This window comes from Acanthopagrus latus, chromosome 16 (assembly GCF_904848185.1).
Source record: "Acanthopagrus latus isolate v.2019 chromosome 16, fAcaLat1.1, whole genome shotgun sequence".
NCBI lineage: Eukaryota > Metazoa > Chordata > Actinopteri > Spariformes > Sparidae > Acanthopagrus > Acanthopagrus latus.
The window spans coordinates 8,058,170-8,075,518 of record NC_051054.1 but is presented as its reverse complement, the minus strand read 5'-3'; the positions used below and the strand labels follow the sequence as shown (position 1 = coordinate 8,075,518).

Genomic DNA, 17,349 nt, shown 5'->3' with positions numbered 1-17,349 from the left:
TGTGGCAGTATAAACTAGAAGAAAATGGAAATACTCACATAGAGCACATACCTCGAGACTGGGCTCAGGTACCGCACTTCAGTAAATGTACTATGTGTGTACTTACATTCCATCAGCATTTGTGACTCTTATTTGTGTAATTTACAAACTTTCAGCAAATTTCTTATCAACTTAAAAGTGCTTAAAAACAATCTGTAACACCCCACAAATCTATGCTCCAAGTAGTCCAGAACAAGAATAAATGCCAACCTAGACATATAAAGTTAAAAAAAAAAACAAAAAAAAACGCAAGAAAAAAGGAGGGAGTATGCTTCGAGAGATAGGATCTATCGCTCAGGTCAGGTCCGAGAGAAAAAGGGAAGCAAGGCCTCGAACAGCCTCTCTGCTGTGAACTTTAAATGTCAGCCGGGGCGCAGTGCTGCTGCTGTCCACTAGGTGCCACTTGTGCTCTGTCTCTACACTGCTTGAGAGCAGAGATTCGCTCGCTCTCTCCAGCCGAGTTTTAAACCTTGTGATCTGTGAAAAATCTGATTTCTGACACAGATGATGGAAGCAAACTCCGAAACAGAGCCGTGCTGTCCGCCTTCCCTCTGCGACAAAATCAAAGCACATTAAACTGTTGCAGCATCTTCATTTTCTTTCTGTCTCCATTTTTTTTCCCCCTCAAACAGAGACACACACAGAGAACAAACCACACACACTGCACATAAAAACACCTAATACGCACTACAAAACATCCACACGTGCGCCTACATGAACAGTATGCATCAGTGTCACACGTGTTTGTACTTTTCTTTGCGTTCACGGGATCACATTTCTGAATGAACGCCACAGGATGCCTGAGGCTTGTTTCCTGGCACAGATGAAACACCTGTACGTCCCCCTGAATGACTGGAAACAGGTTCAGTGGTAACCACAGCAGAGTGCGACCCCGCCAGGTGAACTTTCCAGGCATTGTTGTTTGTTTGTCCGTGTTGTCCTCAGATCACGCCGGGGCTACCGTTTCCTTTTTCCTCTCCCTAGCGCGGCTGTTTCTCCAGAGGGACACCCGGGGCAGTGTTTAAGAAGCCCCAGAGGGACACGGAGATGAGAGCAGGGTAAACACATTGAGGGGAGGCCATAAAGAAAGACAAGAGGCAAAGAAGCTGTGGTCACCAGAGTGAGTCAGCTTACTCCAGAGAAGTTTCCACGAAACAGATGGAGAAGTGGTCTGGTGCCCAAAAATCGGTTATGTAAAAAGTGATTTAAGTGATACAGGCAAACTGCTTTTTAGCTGTTTTTCTCCCGTGCGATTCTGAAAAGGTACAAAAACAAGCGGAATGTAAACTCCTATGTTTGATTATTAGGAATGAACCATCTTATCGGTTGTTTTTTTTAAAGGAGTAGCTTGACATTTTGGGGAAATGTGATGATTTATTCTCTGTTTGTTGAATATGAAACTACAGCTGGCAGCCAGTTAGCTTATTTTAGCTTAGCATCCTGACTGTAGTCAGGGGTAAACTGGCTGTGTAGTGCAGATAAGCTTTAAATGTGAAAACAGATGGATTTTATTTCCTTTTGACTGAACCGCCTTATCTGTTTCCTTTTTTCCAGTCTTTGTGCTAAGCTACGCTAAATCAGCCAGCTTTTTATTTACACTCTTCACACTGACTATAATCTAACTGCAGTGCTTTCAGATAAGGCCTCCAATACATAGTTTTTGGAGGGTAAACTGCCTGTGAACATACAGATTGACACTCTCCCATCTTTAGAGTTGATATCACTTACTTTGATATACTTACTGTTCGCTTACACGATGGCTGCCTTGCAAATCTTGCTTGGAAATTAACACTGCACAGCCACAAGATGCAATTTGCACATGTATGCTGGGGACAGTGTAGAGCCTGTCTGGGGATGTGACAGAGTCAGAACTCAGTTAGCATGTCAGCAGCAACTGGGACAACATTTGGAAAGCAAGCTAAGGTGTGCCATCTAGTGGTATCCTCCAGTAACAGACGAAGCATACAGTTGTCTATAAGAGCATGCAGTTAAAAAGGAAGTTAATTTGCAGCCATAAAGAAATAATTAGCATTAACACTGACGATATATGTCAGGTTGTGTCTCTGGCCACTTGGAAAAAATATCCAATAGTACAAAATTCAAAGTCTTTCAGCTCTGCTTTTGGTCTCCACCAGCTCCTGAGGAAAATATCTGTCTCTTTAGCTGCTAAATGCTCTTCTGCGTTCACCAGCTAGGCGCTAATTTTGTAAGTTTGTACTTCGGCGCTGTGCAGGATGTGCACTGTTAGTTCACCAGAGCTTGTTTTCTGTCAAAATCTCCGTGCTGTGACTGAAAACAAGTATATAATAGTGAAGCTGTGGGTGGGAAAATAAAAAGATAACGAGCTAAAACCAGCTACAACACTGGCACTACGAGTGGCGTCCTTTCATATAGCTATTTGATCCGCTGTTGTTATAAAAATAATTAGCACAGCGGCTTTGACAGACAGAAGTGAGGGTCTCATCATAACGCCGTGAAAAAGCAAATAAGCGCCTTTCCCCGTGATGTCCAACTATCCCTTTAAGAGATCCAATAAGCTGCCCCCAGATTGAGACGTAAAGATAAAAACAACAAAGTATGAAATGTTTATCTGGTAGTCAAACACTGTTCAGCTTCGCGGGGCATAATGACTCCAGCGAGGTGGAGAGGGACGGCGTGACTCAGAGCGGGGAGGGAAAATAAATACGATGATGAAGACACTTAGACGGGCCTTTCATAGCTCGTTTCATTTACCGACACAAACCGCATCACTCTGACTGATGAAGGAACCCCTGCGGTGTGTGTGTGTGTGTGTGTGTGTTTGTGTGTTGTGTGTGTGTTCCTCTCCGCTAATGTGTTTATGTGTAGAGAAGAAATAGGACAAGTTGTCTTCCCAGCGTGTGGATAAACACCTCTGTGGGCGAGTTTTAATCTCTGCTCTCCCTCTTTTCCTTTTCTCCTCTCCTCTCCTCTCCCGCTGAATGAAAGAGTAAGTGGGCCTGGGTTGTAATTACAGTAATGAATGATTTTGCTCTACCTTTCCGCCCATGTAACATGTTTTCTGATCCCCCCCTCCCGTTCTCTTAAGCCCCCTTTCACCCCTCCCTGTTCCGCTGGATGTGGGTTGGCTGCTCAGGCCTCTTTGTTTTTGGTAAGGAGATCCCCTGTTTATGTGGAGGTGGGTGTCCCTGGGTGTTCTTTTTAAACCACATTTACTTTGATCTGCTCCTCCCACTCTTTGCCTCCAGTGGGCTGGAGTGTGTGTGTGTGTGTGTGCATACTTCTGAGGAGCATCAGTCTTAAAAAATGAATAGTACACTGTCTGTTTTGCGTGTGGGTTTTGGGTGACCGTGCTCACATTAGTTGTCTTTTAGTGTAAGTCCTGTGTGTGAGCGGTTTTGGTGGCTTTGGGAGTCCGCAGAAGCGTAAGAAACGTGCCGGCCGGACGACTTCCGAACCGAAAGGTCGATTGAAAAATGGACCTCCATCTGTTCCCTGCTCTCTTTTTTGCGCCGGATCACACAAGTCTCTACCTCTGAAGCTCTGGGAACAGCAGAGAATACATGCACACATGGCAAAAGTCATGTCTGCACATGGTTATTGTTACACGCAGACTTCATGTTTTAACCTCTCGGCATCCATTTCCCCCCATTTTTCCCCTGAGAAGCTTCAGAGCTGCTGTAATCAAATATTACTGGTTTTTCCCACCATTCTGCTCCTATTAGGCGAAAAAAGACGAAATCTTAGGTCCAATACTAACACATCCCTCGCTCTTACCACTTAACCTTACCGATCCATTTTGTGCATTCATGCTGAGGGTCAGGGTGTCGTTTCAATGTATTAATGTCCTGGACTATGGTCCTCATAATCTTGGTAGCTAACTAGCTAACTGGTTCATATTGTGCATGACAGTCCCGCATTTTTTATGTATTCAAATGATGCATTCCTCTCATTTGATAACATACAAGGCCCGAAAGCAAAGTTGTTGTACCTCTACTCTAATGTCAGTGCAGACTTGCAGGGTAGGAGCAGACTCGCTGATGCGAGTATATAAAGCGGCACTACATGTGAGGTAAAGACCCATTATAACCACCTCTTGTTCTGGGGTATAAGTAAAAATCATGTTCATTGTCTGTGCAAACAGCTGTGCAATACAGTGTTTTGAGGGACTGGGTGTTTTGTGCTGGCTCCCCATTTGCATAAAGTTGAAATATAGACACTTTATGCAAATCAAGGGTGCGTGGTGCAACACAATCTGGAAAAAAGTATTAAATCCAGCCCCTGTCACGTCATATGTAGACAGTTTCAGCCACTGCATGACTCATTTTGTCATCTAAAAATGTTCTCAGAAACACATTTTGGCAAATTATTTGAGTAAAATAAGATATTTTCCAAAAGAGCCGCCATGTTGGAGCGATTTGATATCTGGCAGCACACAGCGCATGAGTGGCATTCGTCCAATCAGGTGCATGCAGTGTGTTTTTGCATGGTTGGTCAAGCCTGCAAAGCTGGGGAGCTTCATGTTCCCTGTGGACATGTACCAGTACAGGTTTCATGTTGTTGACATCAGACACAGTGAAATAGTTAAATGGCTGCACCGTTCCATCAAATAACATTTCCATAGATGCAATGTGTTGCATTTAATACACATTTCCCCAGGATTCACACATATTTGGTGTATTTGGAACCTTCTGGATCTTCATTAATGTTTATGATAAAGTCCTGTGCTGGATGTGTGAATATTTGGCCGCGCATGCATTTGCTTGTGGTGATCTCAGCGATCAGCAGGCAGCTGCATGATGAGGTCTCAAAAAAAAACAAAAAACAACTTCCTCTCAACTGTTTTTTGATTTTGCACCATAAATCAGAATGTTAAATCATCACTAATCCATCTGATTCAGCAAACTAAACTTTGCTATTAGCAAACAGCTGCTTCGAATATGGGGAAGTAAAACTAGACATTGAGCAAGTTTGTATCAAGGATGAAATCAAGTTCCTCTGCAGAGGCTACGACTCGGTCTTTTGATAGAGGAAGGAGGACAGAAATTGCACGATCAGAGGAAGAAAAGCAAACCGTCCACAAAAACAAATAATGTTGAAAAATATCAAGTGCTGCTCGTGGTCAGCGTGATCAGGAGGGGGGCATGTGTCGCAACTACGCAGATTGTTGATGCTTTCATTTTCCCCCGCATCCCCCTTGACTTGATTGTAAAAATCCAAACCACGAGCAAAATGAATCAAGAGAAGAGGGATGAGGTCTAATGCTTCACACCTAACTCTTGTCTGCCCTTTCGCCCTCACACCTCCTCCTCTCTCTCCGGGTCACAGCTGGGCTGCTCCGACAGGCGTGTTGAGCGTTACCTGTCAGACAAATCGAGTTGCCAGATTCTCTGAGCTCTGCTGGGATGTCAGAGTGGAGAGCTTTTCCTGCCCCCCCCCCGCGACCGGCACAAACATCCGAGGAGTGGAGTGGGAGGGAAGAATGATATGAAACCCGGAGTCGGTGACCCCTGGTTCTACGAGCAGTTCACGGAGAGTTGAGTCAGCGGACAGCAAGTCAATTCCTCGCTTCCTCAGCTCAAAGCTCCAGTGTGAGCTCGCATACATGATCGCTCTCTCCAAGTACAGCACGTGAGGTAGATGTGGAGCAAAAACTGACATCCTGCAGTTATTCATATTTGTTTGTTCATGAAAAAATATCCCAGACGTGAAATTCACACACAGTTTCTCTCTCACACACACACACAGCAATACAAGGCGTGAACGAAGAAGAGTTTTAATTTGTTTTTCTGTGGCTGCTTTCTACTCAAATGTGGATCAGATTAATTTTAGTGTGGAGCGCCTATGGTTTGCATGTTCCACATCTTATTGTATATCATGCATGGGTGACTTGCGTTGGTCGCGGTCTCGACTTGGTCTCAACCCCCTCAAAGTCTTGCCCTCGTCTCGGCCTCCGAAGGGTCGGTCTTGCTCATGGCTTGGTCGCGGTTTAGGTGGTCTCAACTGCAACACCGGGTATTTTGTTTAGCATATGTGGATCGGACGCCCTTATTCTGGTTAGGTGAGTCACATACTTCTGTTTTTGGTAAACCCCAACTCTGTTGAAGTGTCTTAGGGGGGAAATTCTCTGTTGAAATACAATGAGATTCATTTTTCCCAAGAAATTATAGAGTCACTTCCTTAAAGAGTGTCTTGTGGCTGTTTTGAAAACTGTTCAGCGGTGCGGTCGCCCTTCTAAGCTTGTGTCTCACACAAAAGTGGCAGCGCATCTTCGTCAGTTGTTGTTTCCTCATCCCACTTCAGCTCTACCCAGAATCCATTTCAGCGGCGTAAATAAAAGGGTCTGGCTCTAAACAACTTACAGAATGATGTGGGTGGTAAAACCCATGGATGTATTCTGAGAACTGGAAACCAGACTCCAGATGGCGCCCGTTCATGCCGTGAGCTGATGCGGCACAATCGCAAATAGTTGAGTGTATATTGTTCACCTCACCGAACATGAGCATCACCGCACCTGTCTTTGGTCTCGCCTTTTCAGTCTTTACACCAATTCTTTCAGGTTTAAATTATTTTAAAATATGAAAAAAACTTTTCCACAGTTGGAGGTGTCCTGTCAAGAGTTTTACAGCCACTGGTAGCCACAAGGCTGCCTCGCTCCCTTAAAGGGCTATTCCAGCAATTTAGTATAGGACCTCCAGAGAGTTGGTGCCTAAACGAGAGAAAAAAAGAAAAAGACTGGTCAAAAATGAAGCATTAGAGGCCGAGACATCCTGACTCTTATCACTGTAAACATTCAAAAACACATTGGAACCCCCCCCGGCATTTATTTTGTGTGTTGTTATAGGTAGTGTATTTGCTGTTCTGGGATGACAGATGCATATTAACTGCTAGCATACTCTGGGGCAATTACTTTTAATTGTGTGCTGTCGCTGTAAAAAAATAAACAGGAACAATAAAAGCAAAATTAGACATTAGAAGAAGTCCAGATGGAACAGCATTTGTAAAAGTATCTGCCCACCATATCATGACACATTTCTAAATGAGACAGAACAGGCAGGCGGGACATAAAGAAAGAAGGAATATGAGTTGATGTTTGTAAGTCGGTGTGTAGCCACAGTGTACTGACAAGATAACATTATCCATCAGGGAGAGAGACAAAGCCCATCAAAAGCCTCATGCTGTTGTCTTTCGCACAATCTGAGCTGTCACAGAAACCACATCCCTCAAAGTGAATAAATTCTATAGAGCAGGCCTCGAAACCACAGTATTTTGGGGGAACAACTGGAACAAAGTTTGAGGTTGCAAACCATGCTGTTGCTGGCTATCCAACTAAGGAATCTTAAGTCTGTGCAGCTGTATGTTGAATGACATCGCTGATTGAAATTGGTCGGTTCAAGCCGACGATAGCACCCATCTATCAAATGATCTGATTTTTAATTAAGAATACAAATTAAATGGATTTTCCTCTCTTTTTTCGGCATATATTGTTTATAGGGGCACGATAGGACCAAAGAACCGTTTATATGGCATTTTTTAATTTCGCTTTACCAACTTCTGGGACAAATTATGTCTTGCGGCTGCATTGCGTTCTGGTCCGACAAGCTCGCTGTCAGCAGACCAATGGATATAGCGCCATTGTGCCATGGGTTTTTGTTGGACAACGTTTGTGCTTTGCTTGTAACATACTGCATAAAAGGTCTGACATTTACTGCTGATGGAGAGTCCTCTGTTATTAAACCTATATTTTAAAAAGAGATTCTCAGCGTGGTGTGACGTTGTCTCCGCTTCGCCAAATACCACAGAGAATGAAAAGAAAGCCAAGTCCTGGCAACAAAAGCACAGGTGGCACTAAACTCTGGAGTTTGTTCATTTTTTTAACTGAAATATAAAGCCTGAGTTCATGTCCACGCACGTCACTTGTCTTTGTGTCCCTTTACGTGCGAGTACAGCACATCATGTTACTGCTTACATAAACCAGATTGTGTTAAAAAAATTACATAAGGATGTGGGGAGCGAGCTGTGAGGGCAGGGATCCATCGGCTCACACCAACCCTGCCAACGAGAGCGACGGGGCTGAAAATGAAACACCCCGGCTAATGGAGGGAGTGTTTCTAATTAGGGTGGCGAGCTGGTGAGCGGGCCTGCACCACCAGGGCACGTGAAACTGAAGGCCGGAGAATAAAGTAGCGAATAATGGACTAGAAAGTGGACTCTTAACCTGTGAGAAGCCTCCTGGTCGTCCCCTCAGCCCCACTTATCCCATCCTGAGCTCGCCTCCGAGCCCGGCTTCACAGCAGCCCAGGGGGAGGCATGTAAATCTGGCCCCCTTCGAGCGAGCAACAGGCTCGGGAGAAAATAAATCTGCAGAGGTTCACGGCGAGTTCAGCCAAGCCACAGCTCGAGGCTTTCTCTCTCTCTGAAACTGCTGCTGTCTTTGTCAACGCATCCCCCTTTTTTCTAACGCCGTCTCACTCCCTTCATCGCTCCTTGCCACTTTTCCCCTCAATCGTCACCACATATTTTGGTAATGTCACAGACAGACAGCACTACAGTGATGTCGTTGTTCTGATAATGACCTCTGGGAGGAAGAGGGACAGTCCCCCTCACATGTGTTGTGTCTGGTCCGGTTTGGTCTAGTGCCTGATTGAATCTAGCTCGGTCTAGTTTCGGATGGGGTTTGATGCACCACCGTAGGCCTCGCTCTTCCCCGCCGACGTCAGATTGAAACCCACGAGGTTCTCTATGGTTGGAGCCACATGACGGGAGTAATCATGTTTCAGTGAGTCACTCGCAGAGAGATGAGAGAATAAAGTTTGCTTTCAGTGGGTCCGGAGGAGCTGCTTTGACGTTTTAGAAAGCAGGATCTGCATGGGATCTTATTTCCACAGCAGCTGGTTTGAACTTGAGTGTGTGACAGTCAGGATTGGGAATCTGAAGTAGCAGTGGAGCGACCGCTTGCAGCGCTTTGTGATGGCCTTTTATAGTAAAACAACCAGTGTTCTGAGTTAACTCCTGCAGGGTTGAACAAAGATTATAGCCCAAAGGAATAGTTTGACATTTTGGGGAAATATTCCTATTTGTGTTTTGCAATGAATTAGATCGATACAACTCTCATGTCTGTCCGGTAAATCTGAAGCTTTACATATATTGCTTACATCAGAACTATGTCCGGTTCTGATGCTAGAGCATCTACGCTAACCTCCTAAGGAGCCATCATTCTCTTGCTGGTCGTCACAACTGAACAACACCCGGATTTGCAGACTTTGGCCAACAGTTTCTTCTCATGATCTCATGAATCCATTTTTTGCACCAAAGAGATAGCATCTTGGAAGTAAGTGTTGTTTACCGCGGAGTCTCACTGGTGGATCATGTCAGCCAGCCCTGTGTTGACACTGCTGAGCCCCATTTTCTGATGCAGCTGTTTATCACGAATGGACAGATAGTTTTGAAAAGAACAAGAAGGAGGAGGAGGAGGAGGAAGAGGAGGAGGTCTGGTCACTGAGTACTTCCAGACCTCTAATGAAGATGGATGTGAGGACGCAGTGTCCACCACCATAACCCCGTAAACTCTGACCTGTGACACAGCAAAGCGCGGAGGTCTAGCTTAAGGAAAAAAAAAAAAGAAGACGTTTGGCTGGAGGAGACAGCTTCATTTGCGCCGGGTAGCTCCATGACATCCTTCCAACACATTTGCAGTTTCACCATCCCGCTGGAAGAAATGTTTTCACACCATAAACCAGCTCAAATTGTGGAAAATATCTGCCCGCAGTAAACAAGCAGGAAAACAAAGGCCTCATTGTTGCTCCCCCGGGCCGCGTTTCAGATCAGATGTATGAAGAGAGTCTGAAACCATGCATGTGTACAATGCATCCACATTACACTGATATACAATACTGCTCATTATTTCATATCGCTGCCTCTCTGTATATGCTTCCGCGACAAATTGTGTGAGTAATTGTAGGTAACCCCCTCTTTGTCTGTCATTAGCTGCCCCGTCTCCTTATCTTCCGGTCTTAGACAAACCCTGATAATACTGACATCTCCCTGACAAGTGTTAAGGGTGTCCCAGAGTAATGTGCGGCTCATTCAGCAGGGCCCTCGTTCATAATCCCTGACCTAGAAGAGGGAGGAATCTCAGTTTACACAGTGAGTGGTGGGAGTGTTAGATTACACTAAGTCTGTAATTATAAGGCCTCAAGACTGATAAATAGAGGGCGAACGCTCATAGACTGCATGCGTGCCCTCAGGTGCACATGAGATTTTATACCACTTTCTTCTCTTATTCACACCGTGTTGTCCGGTCAGATTGATATGGACCGCAGTTCTTTTTCTCGCATGATCCGATCAATTTAGGAAGATCTGAATACGGCAATCTATCAGAAAGATCCTTCACGCACATGTATGCAGTGAGCCCTTTGTTCACAACTTTTTTTTTGCTTCAGCGTATCATCCTAAAACAAATACCGGTTGCAATTACTGATTGCATCGTGACGGATTGTCATGGTTCCCTGAAAGCCATGCTTCCACAATGCTAAGTCTTGAAAAGTTGGCAATTGCGCTTTAAACTAGTTTAACAAAAAAGTATGTTGTTGTCTTGATATTTGGCTGATTGGACCCATGACACATCTAAACAATATCCACTGAAATGCCAGCGTTGGGTCGCCTGATCATCAGGCCAGTTATACCCTATATCTGAGGTTGATTCCCTCATTAAAATAGTAGAAAACACAGACTTGGCAACTTGGCATTGACATCAGCGGTTAACCAGGCCATGTGGGTATTGGTTCAGACAATTAAGCAGCACCTTGACATTGGTAGGGGCCTAAATATATGCCTATAGTAGGTACTGTATGCATGAACTCACTGTAAACTCCACCTGACTGTTATGGCTACAAAAGTGAAATAGCCCACACATACACTTAAAAAAAAGAGAGACAGAGTGAAGGGGTCTCTGATGTCCATTAGTGGAAATCAAAGAGACTGCTGTCAGGGACGACTCTGACCCGAGCGCAGCAGCGTTACAGAGCCACATGGGGTCTGAACTGACATAACAAACATGACCAAGCGGGCTTGATCCAATCCTCTTCAAACAACCACTAATTTCATGTCGCATCTTTGAGCGTGAATGCCCAACTGTGTTTGCTCTGTGTGAACTCTGACCCCTGTCCCTCATCTTCGTGACCCCCCCCCTCCGTCCTGTCCTCATCCTGCCGAGATCAGCCAGGCTTAGGCTGGCCCACTCAACAGGACAAACTGCAGACACCCTAATCAGCTCATTTGGAGCAAATCAATGGCACTGATGACAAGAGCCTAAGCGGAGAGCGCGGTCCAAATGAGCGCTGAACAAAACACCCTTCTTAAACGATGGCCTCGGAGCAAATAACCTCCGGGCGAGGGGGTCAGGAGGTTGGTGACCTGGGTAGGTGCGGCGGTGGAGGTGTCCGACTTGGGCCTGTGTGGGGGGCTTTGAGTCCCTGGTGTCCCCGCTGGTGGGCCAGCTGAACAAACAGCTGGGAACAAGGCCGGGCTTCAGCGTGCAGAGACACAAAGCTCCAGCCATGCAGGCCAGACTCAGGCCAGGCCAGGCTAGAATTTAGACCCAGGACAGAACGAGGGACAGTGAGCTGCTTTCTTCCCCGCGTCTGATCAGTGCACATACCAAAATGGACACAAGCACGGAAATGCACGTTCACACACACAGTGTTTGTACGCATGAATTCCTGCACATGCACACACAAACACACACACAAACACACACACAAACACACACACACTATCTCATGAATTCAGTCTCTCTCTCTCTCTCATCTTTAACAAAAGACCTGTGTCTGTTTGGTATCTGCTCAAACTAACACTCCTCTATCTCCAAGCCATTGATCTGCACTCATCTGTTCCTCCACAGGACATCCACTGTTTCTGCTCACTTTACTGCAGCCCCACCAGCTCCTTAAGATCTGGCCCGGTTGACATCACCCCAAGGATGGTCACATTCCAGGATCTATTCCATTTCGGCACAGGATTTGTAAAGCTGCACGTCCTCTTGCAGCGCTGATTATGTAAAAGCTGGACAGCTGGAAATAGCTGAGAAGATGCTAGCTGTGGTTATTATAGGCTTGGGAAAGCGAGAGTAAAACTGCAGCGAGCGATAGAGGCTGTCCAGATAAAACAGATGAGGACGTTCATACTGCCGTTCCTCCTGCTCATCTGTGACGCCAAACCAAACAAAGCAGAGCCTCGATCGGCTCAGGTCAACCTGAGTCGGATTCCCAATTGTATTCGCTCCAGTTCTGGCAAAACAGGGTCACTGAAATATATAAAGAGGTCAAATACACACACACACACACACACACACACAGTAGTACACACAGACAGCCTTGTTTGGGGCGGTGGGGGGCAAGAGCTCTGATAATGAGTGGCACACATGAAAGAGTGGCTCCTCACTGGAAAACAAACTTCACTAGGCTGACCACTGAGCCTCTGAGTGGGCACATTGTCGCCCGATGGATCCCCTCTGACAGCCTGTCACTCAACCCAGCTGTCCCCATCAGCCAATCAGGGCCAGGCGCTGGCAAACCTCTGGGAAAACGCCGCCCACCGAGAGGACTTAGGAATCTGGTGTGACGCCATGTTTAGACGGCGGAGGAAAAATGTTGCTCTGTGGCTGTTGCTGAGGTACAATCATCAGACTGATGACCTTCTGTGATAAATATCATTGTGTAAACAGATTCAGTCAGCGAACTTATTATAGGATTATAAAGTGATTTGTATTCTGCAACTTAAAATAACTTGTCTCGGTCAGATATTAAAGGATCAGTTCGTGCAATTTGCCAAAAACTGTATTTTCTCAATCACTACTTGTGCTGTGTGGCCCGTTTTGTTTGGTTTTGTTTTGTCTTTTTATTAGTGATTTGGGTGAACTCTTCCTTTATTTCTGCATGATATGTATGAGGATGATGTGTCACGGTCAGTGTTATTCAAGTCAGACAAAAAGAGGTTAAACGCAGGTAAAGAACACTGCCGGGCACCCGCTAACCTTTTCCCTGAGGAGCTGTGCAAAGAATCTGTTCACTGTTCACTCACTGTACTCGCTCCACATTGTGAGCGGACAAAGGACAGGGAGTGGGGATGACGGGGTGGAGGCTCACTCCTCCTGACTGCATCTCCAGTTTCAGGTCCTGAGGGTGACCGTGGGGCGCACAGTGTAGGAGGAGGAGGTTGTGGTTGATTGTATCCCCTGAGCAAGGAGGGGGGAGTGTGTGCGGCCCGGGCAGCCCATGAAGGATTTTCACGTGTCAGGAGCAGCGTTTTCGAGAATCCGTGTGGATCTCGTGGTTACACAGCGGCAGCGGCGGCGGCACACATACTCATCTCCTCTTTCACCTGTCATCACCTCACCATGCCTCAGATATAAATGTGAGGATCCTTCTGAGCTGCTGAGTGTGTCACTGAGATTTCTGTTTCTGGACCACAACAAAGATAAGCCATCACACTCTATTACTTTAAAGTGGCCATAATCGAGAAATGAAAACGTGAAACCTGCAGAGAATTTTCACCCGAAACTGCTACTCGCCTCGGCTTTCTTCAGCCTCCTACTAAGTATCAGCTCACTGTTTAGCCGTCCAGCCCAGAACTTTACTGTTCTGCTTCACTCTCTCAGCTCTCTCGTGGTGAATATGATTCTTCACAATCAGGACGGAGGAACAAGTTACCAGCTTTGATAACTTCCTGGACCTTTTGCACAGAGCTCTGTTATATTGTGATAGGAGGCGTGTGTCAGTTACAATCTGCTTTTTGACTGTCACTGTTGTAATGTGTTTGTTTTACAACTGCCTCAAACACAAAAATCATTTCTGAAAGGATAAAAAGAACTAAACTAACTGACTCCTAGCAACACTTTTTGCTACAGCAGCTAACTTTTTTTCTGTAAAAATGCTCTGATGCGCCTTGATTCCACCAGACATGTCTCACGTGTGAAATGCTGTTTTGAGCCGTCCTCCATGCAGCTTCGTTCCCCTCTCAGAGTGTGCCTGTCTGATATTGTTGATTTGCTAAGATTGTTTTTATTTCATAATTTTTCCTTGAATTTTGTGCATCTACCATGGGTGAGTAGCTCATGTAGTTTCATGTAGTATCTTCTCTTGTCTATTTTGTTTGTGTTTATTGTTGTTTTGTTTTTTTTACTTTGTTGTGTTTTGCAGGTCTGCACATTGTCTTTTAATTTGAAACATTGCTCTATGCTGTTTTTTGTACAATGGCGTTTGTGCACTTTCGTCAAGAAACAGACTAGGTGCTTGGCTATTGGCAAAAATATTACAATGGATGATATTATCGTCTCTTGGACTGTGCTGGGTGATGGACTAGTTCAAATCACTTGGCTCGCCATTTTCCCACTTTAAACGTGAGTTATTGCCAAATTGGCGAGCTGGCAATCCTTGAAACTAAGTCCTCCATGTCTCCACGTAGCACGTCGCCTCCGCCGCCACGACAGCTCCAAGCACACTTTCACGAGGTCAGAAAAACAATTGCAAGTTCAACGTAGTATCGCAAGAGCCAAAATGCTGAATTAATATTGGTGTATATCATTGTATTCATCACAAAGCTCAAATTCGACACATATGATCTCAGCGTAGCCTCAATAGCTTGGCCAGCGCTGCAAAATGACAGGCCTTGTTTTGAAATTCACAATAAAAGGGAGTGACTGTGAGCCAGATGTGTGTAGATAACGGCTGTATTTTATCGTTTCAGCTCCACACACACAGTCTGCAAAGCACTGCAGTTTACAGCTTCCAAACTGGGAGTGGCGATGAACTTGTTTTACACTCCTTGATTCATGGTCTGCCGCTTCAACTTCTCCCAAGCACACGCCTTTCTCGCACACAAACACAAGCTGATCATACACTGCGCATTAATATCGAAGATGACACAAAAACAAGACAAGTGTTTTGAGACACAAACGCTATATCTCCTCGGAGCCGGTTTAATGCGAGGAGTTTCCTGTGAACACTGTTGTCATTCGTCCAGCCGCTTGATTGTGAAACAGGATGACATGGACAACTGCCTCCTCCATCCCTGCCTGACCCCGAACTTCCCTTTCCATACAAGGGGACTTCCTTCATTTCACAACAAGTCCTCATGAGTCCTCTGTCACGTCCTCCTGCTGAGCCACCAACATCTCATTCGGCTGTGTGTGAACGCCTTAATCGTTGCCGCATGGATGAGAAAAGTGAGAGGATTAAAGGGGAAATCATTTTCCCCATGACTGCTAAAACCAAAGTGTTTTTTTCCTTCTTTTTTTTCCGGGGAACCAGGCCTCCAAGCACTGATGTAAGATAGGAGCTTTTTGTGTCTACCACCCCATTGTCTCACCTTATAAATCTTCCACGCCGACACCCGATACCTGATATCATGGCCCATTTGTCACCCATGTTTACGTCTGGGATGTTGAGTGCTGCCGGGATGGGATGCTCCCCTCACCTCCACCTCGCCCTCCCCCTCCCTCCGAAGGCTGCGGGTGCTGCTTGGACAGGCGACACCGCGAGCTGGGAGGGGCAGGCAACACTTCGAGAGTGGGCAAGTGCCGGGATGGGCCCGAGGAGTTAGGGCTGAATCGTCTGAGCCGCCCTCAGGGAACACAGGTCTTATCACGTCCGCTAGAGAGGAGGAAAAAGATGTCAGAACAAGTTAATGAATGACTGGTAGTGAGTCACGGTAAGTAAGGGAAAGGAATTTGCAAAAGAGGCGGTTTACCAAACTGAGCAAAACAAATCCTTCCTCTGTGGTGTTTGGCCGCGAGCAGCATGCACAGGTTTTTGAGATATCTGCCTTCACTGCAACACAGGGTCAACACCTCAAGAAGCTGTAACAGGGCGTCAAACTTAGAAGCAAACGGCCACGGACCAGGCTAGGGCTGGGTTTCAGAGCTTCGACCACCATCCAGTATCGAAAAATGTCTTGTGATTATCAGAAATTAATTGTCGACAGGCCAGTCAAAAGTGAGCTGCTACCTTTTCCAAATCTGACATTTATCGACCCCTAACCCTACCGCGTCAAATGGTTTCCTCCTGCCCTTCAGACAAAGTCAAACTGCCACTTCCACACAGGACAAAAAGCCTTGCATCTGGCTTTTGTCTTCATTGGGAAAGGGTCCAAACGACGTCCATTATGGTGCTAAATGACTCTATATCAGTGACGTTTATTTATCGGCTCCAGCTCCAGTCCACAGTGATGTAAACAAGGCACCTGGGAGGACACGCTCATTTTCGCCCCTTTTCCTAGCACAGTGCTATGAAATATGCGAATATCATTCCCTGTTTTCCTGTAACTTTGTGACATTGAGTGCGACACTCCAGACAAAAACAAAGACAAAGAAGAAAAACAAAGAAGCAAAATCGTCTACTGGCGGTGTGGAAGGAGTCCATCACCTGTATATTTTGTGGGATAAGCTGCAAAAGTTAAAGGAGAAATCAGGATGTAATGCAGCTCGAAGAAGTTCATGACCTCAACTTCAAGTGTGGCTTCAAACAATAGGTATCGCAACTCTTGCCTCAGTTACGGTCGGACGACATTCCAAACAAGTTAGCTGCAAAGCGTTCTAAACCCGTTCGCCAGATAAGGCACTGGAACAATTTCTTCCGCAGAGTAATTTTCAGAGTAAGTTCTGGGAAATACCCTGAGTTACTGGGATAGTTTCGTTCTGTATTGTATTCGGCTGCTGGCAGAAATCTTCAAATCAAAGCAAAGCGGTCCGCTTGACTACACGCAACCTTTAACTCACTTTCAGATCTTCCTTCAGATTTTACTCTCAGATCTTTACAGTACGATGTGCACGTCCTTATTTATTCAACAGCCGCAGCGCCGCCCCCCCCCTCAACTCCGCCTTTTTCACCCCATCCAGGCCCGCGCAACAATAACCCCTCAATGCCAGCGCATCGGTAAATACTCGCAGGCACTCTGGCATAAAGAAAAATAGCCGAGCGGGGAGAGGAGAAGAAAAGAACGGCGGAGGGAGGGGAGCAAGAAAAAAGAAGCGGAGCAAAGAAAAGATTAGGCCCTGGTGAAGTACAACTTTTCCAAAGCTGGCTCGGTTCTTGGCAGAAGGCCAGGGTCGTGAGACAATGCAACGCTGTGCGGATCCAGGAATCTATAGACGCTCACTGGAGCATTGGGCTATTGGTAGGAGGGTTAGGGAGAGGCGAAGTGGGGGTGGGGGGTTAAGCGCTCTGTTTTCCAAAGCCAAGCACAGACGACATTATGGGGCACTGTGGTGGCTTAAGCCAGTAGGGGAGCGTGGTTGAATCGGCGCAGCAGAATTAGCAGTGCAGTCACAATGTA

General features: G+C 45.9%; 1 long non-coding RNA gene across 1 annotated transcript in view; it reads right to left on the bottom strand.

The window, feature by feature from the left end:
• Positions 1-5,778: 5,778 nt before the first annotated feature.
• The window catches only part of LOC119004632, a 43,900-nt gene continuing 32,329 nt past the window's right edge, over positions 5,779-17,349 (bottom strand). Inside the window, exons 2-3 of the long non-coding RNA XR_005070262.1 lie at positions 15,385-15,668; positions 5,779-6,727 (exon numbers count right to left, since the gene is read on the bottom strand). This is a non-coding gene — a long non-coding RNA (uncharacterized LOC119004632). The remainder of the gene's footprint in view (positions 6,728-15,384; positions 15,669-17,349) is intronic.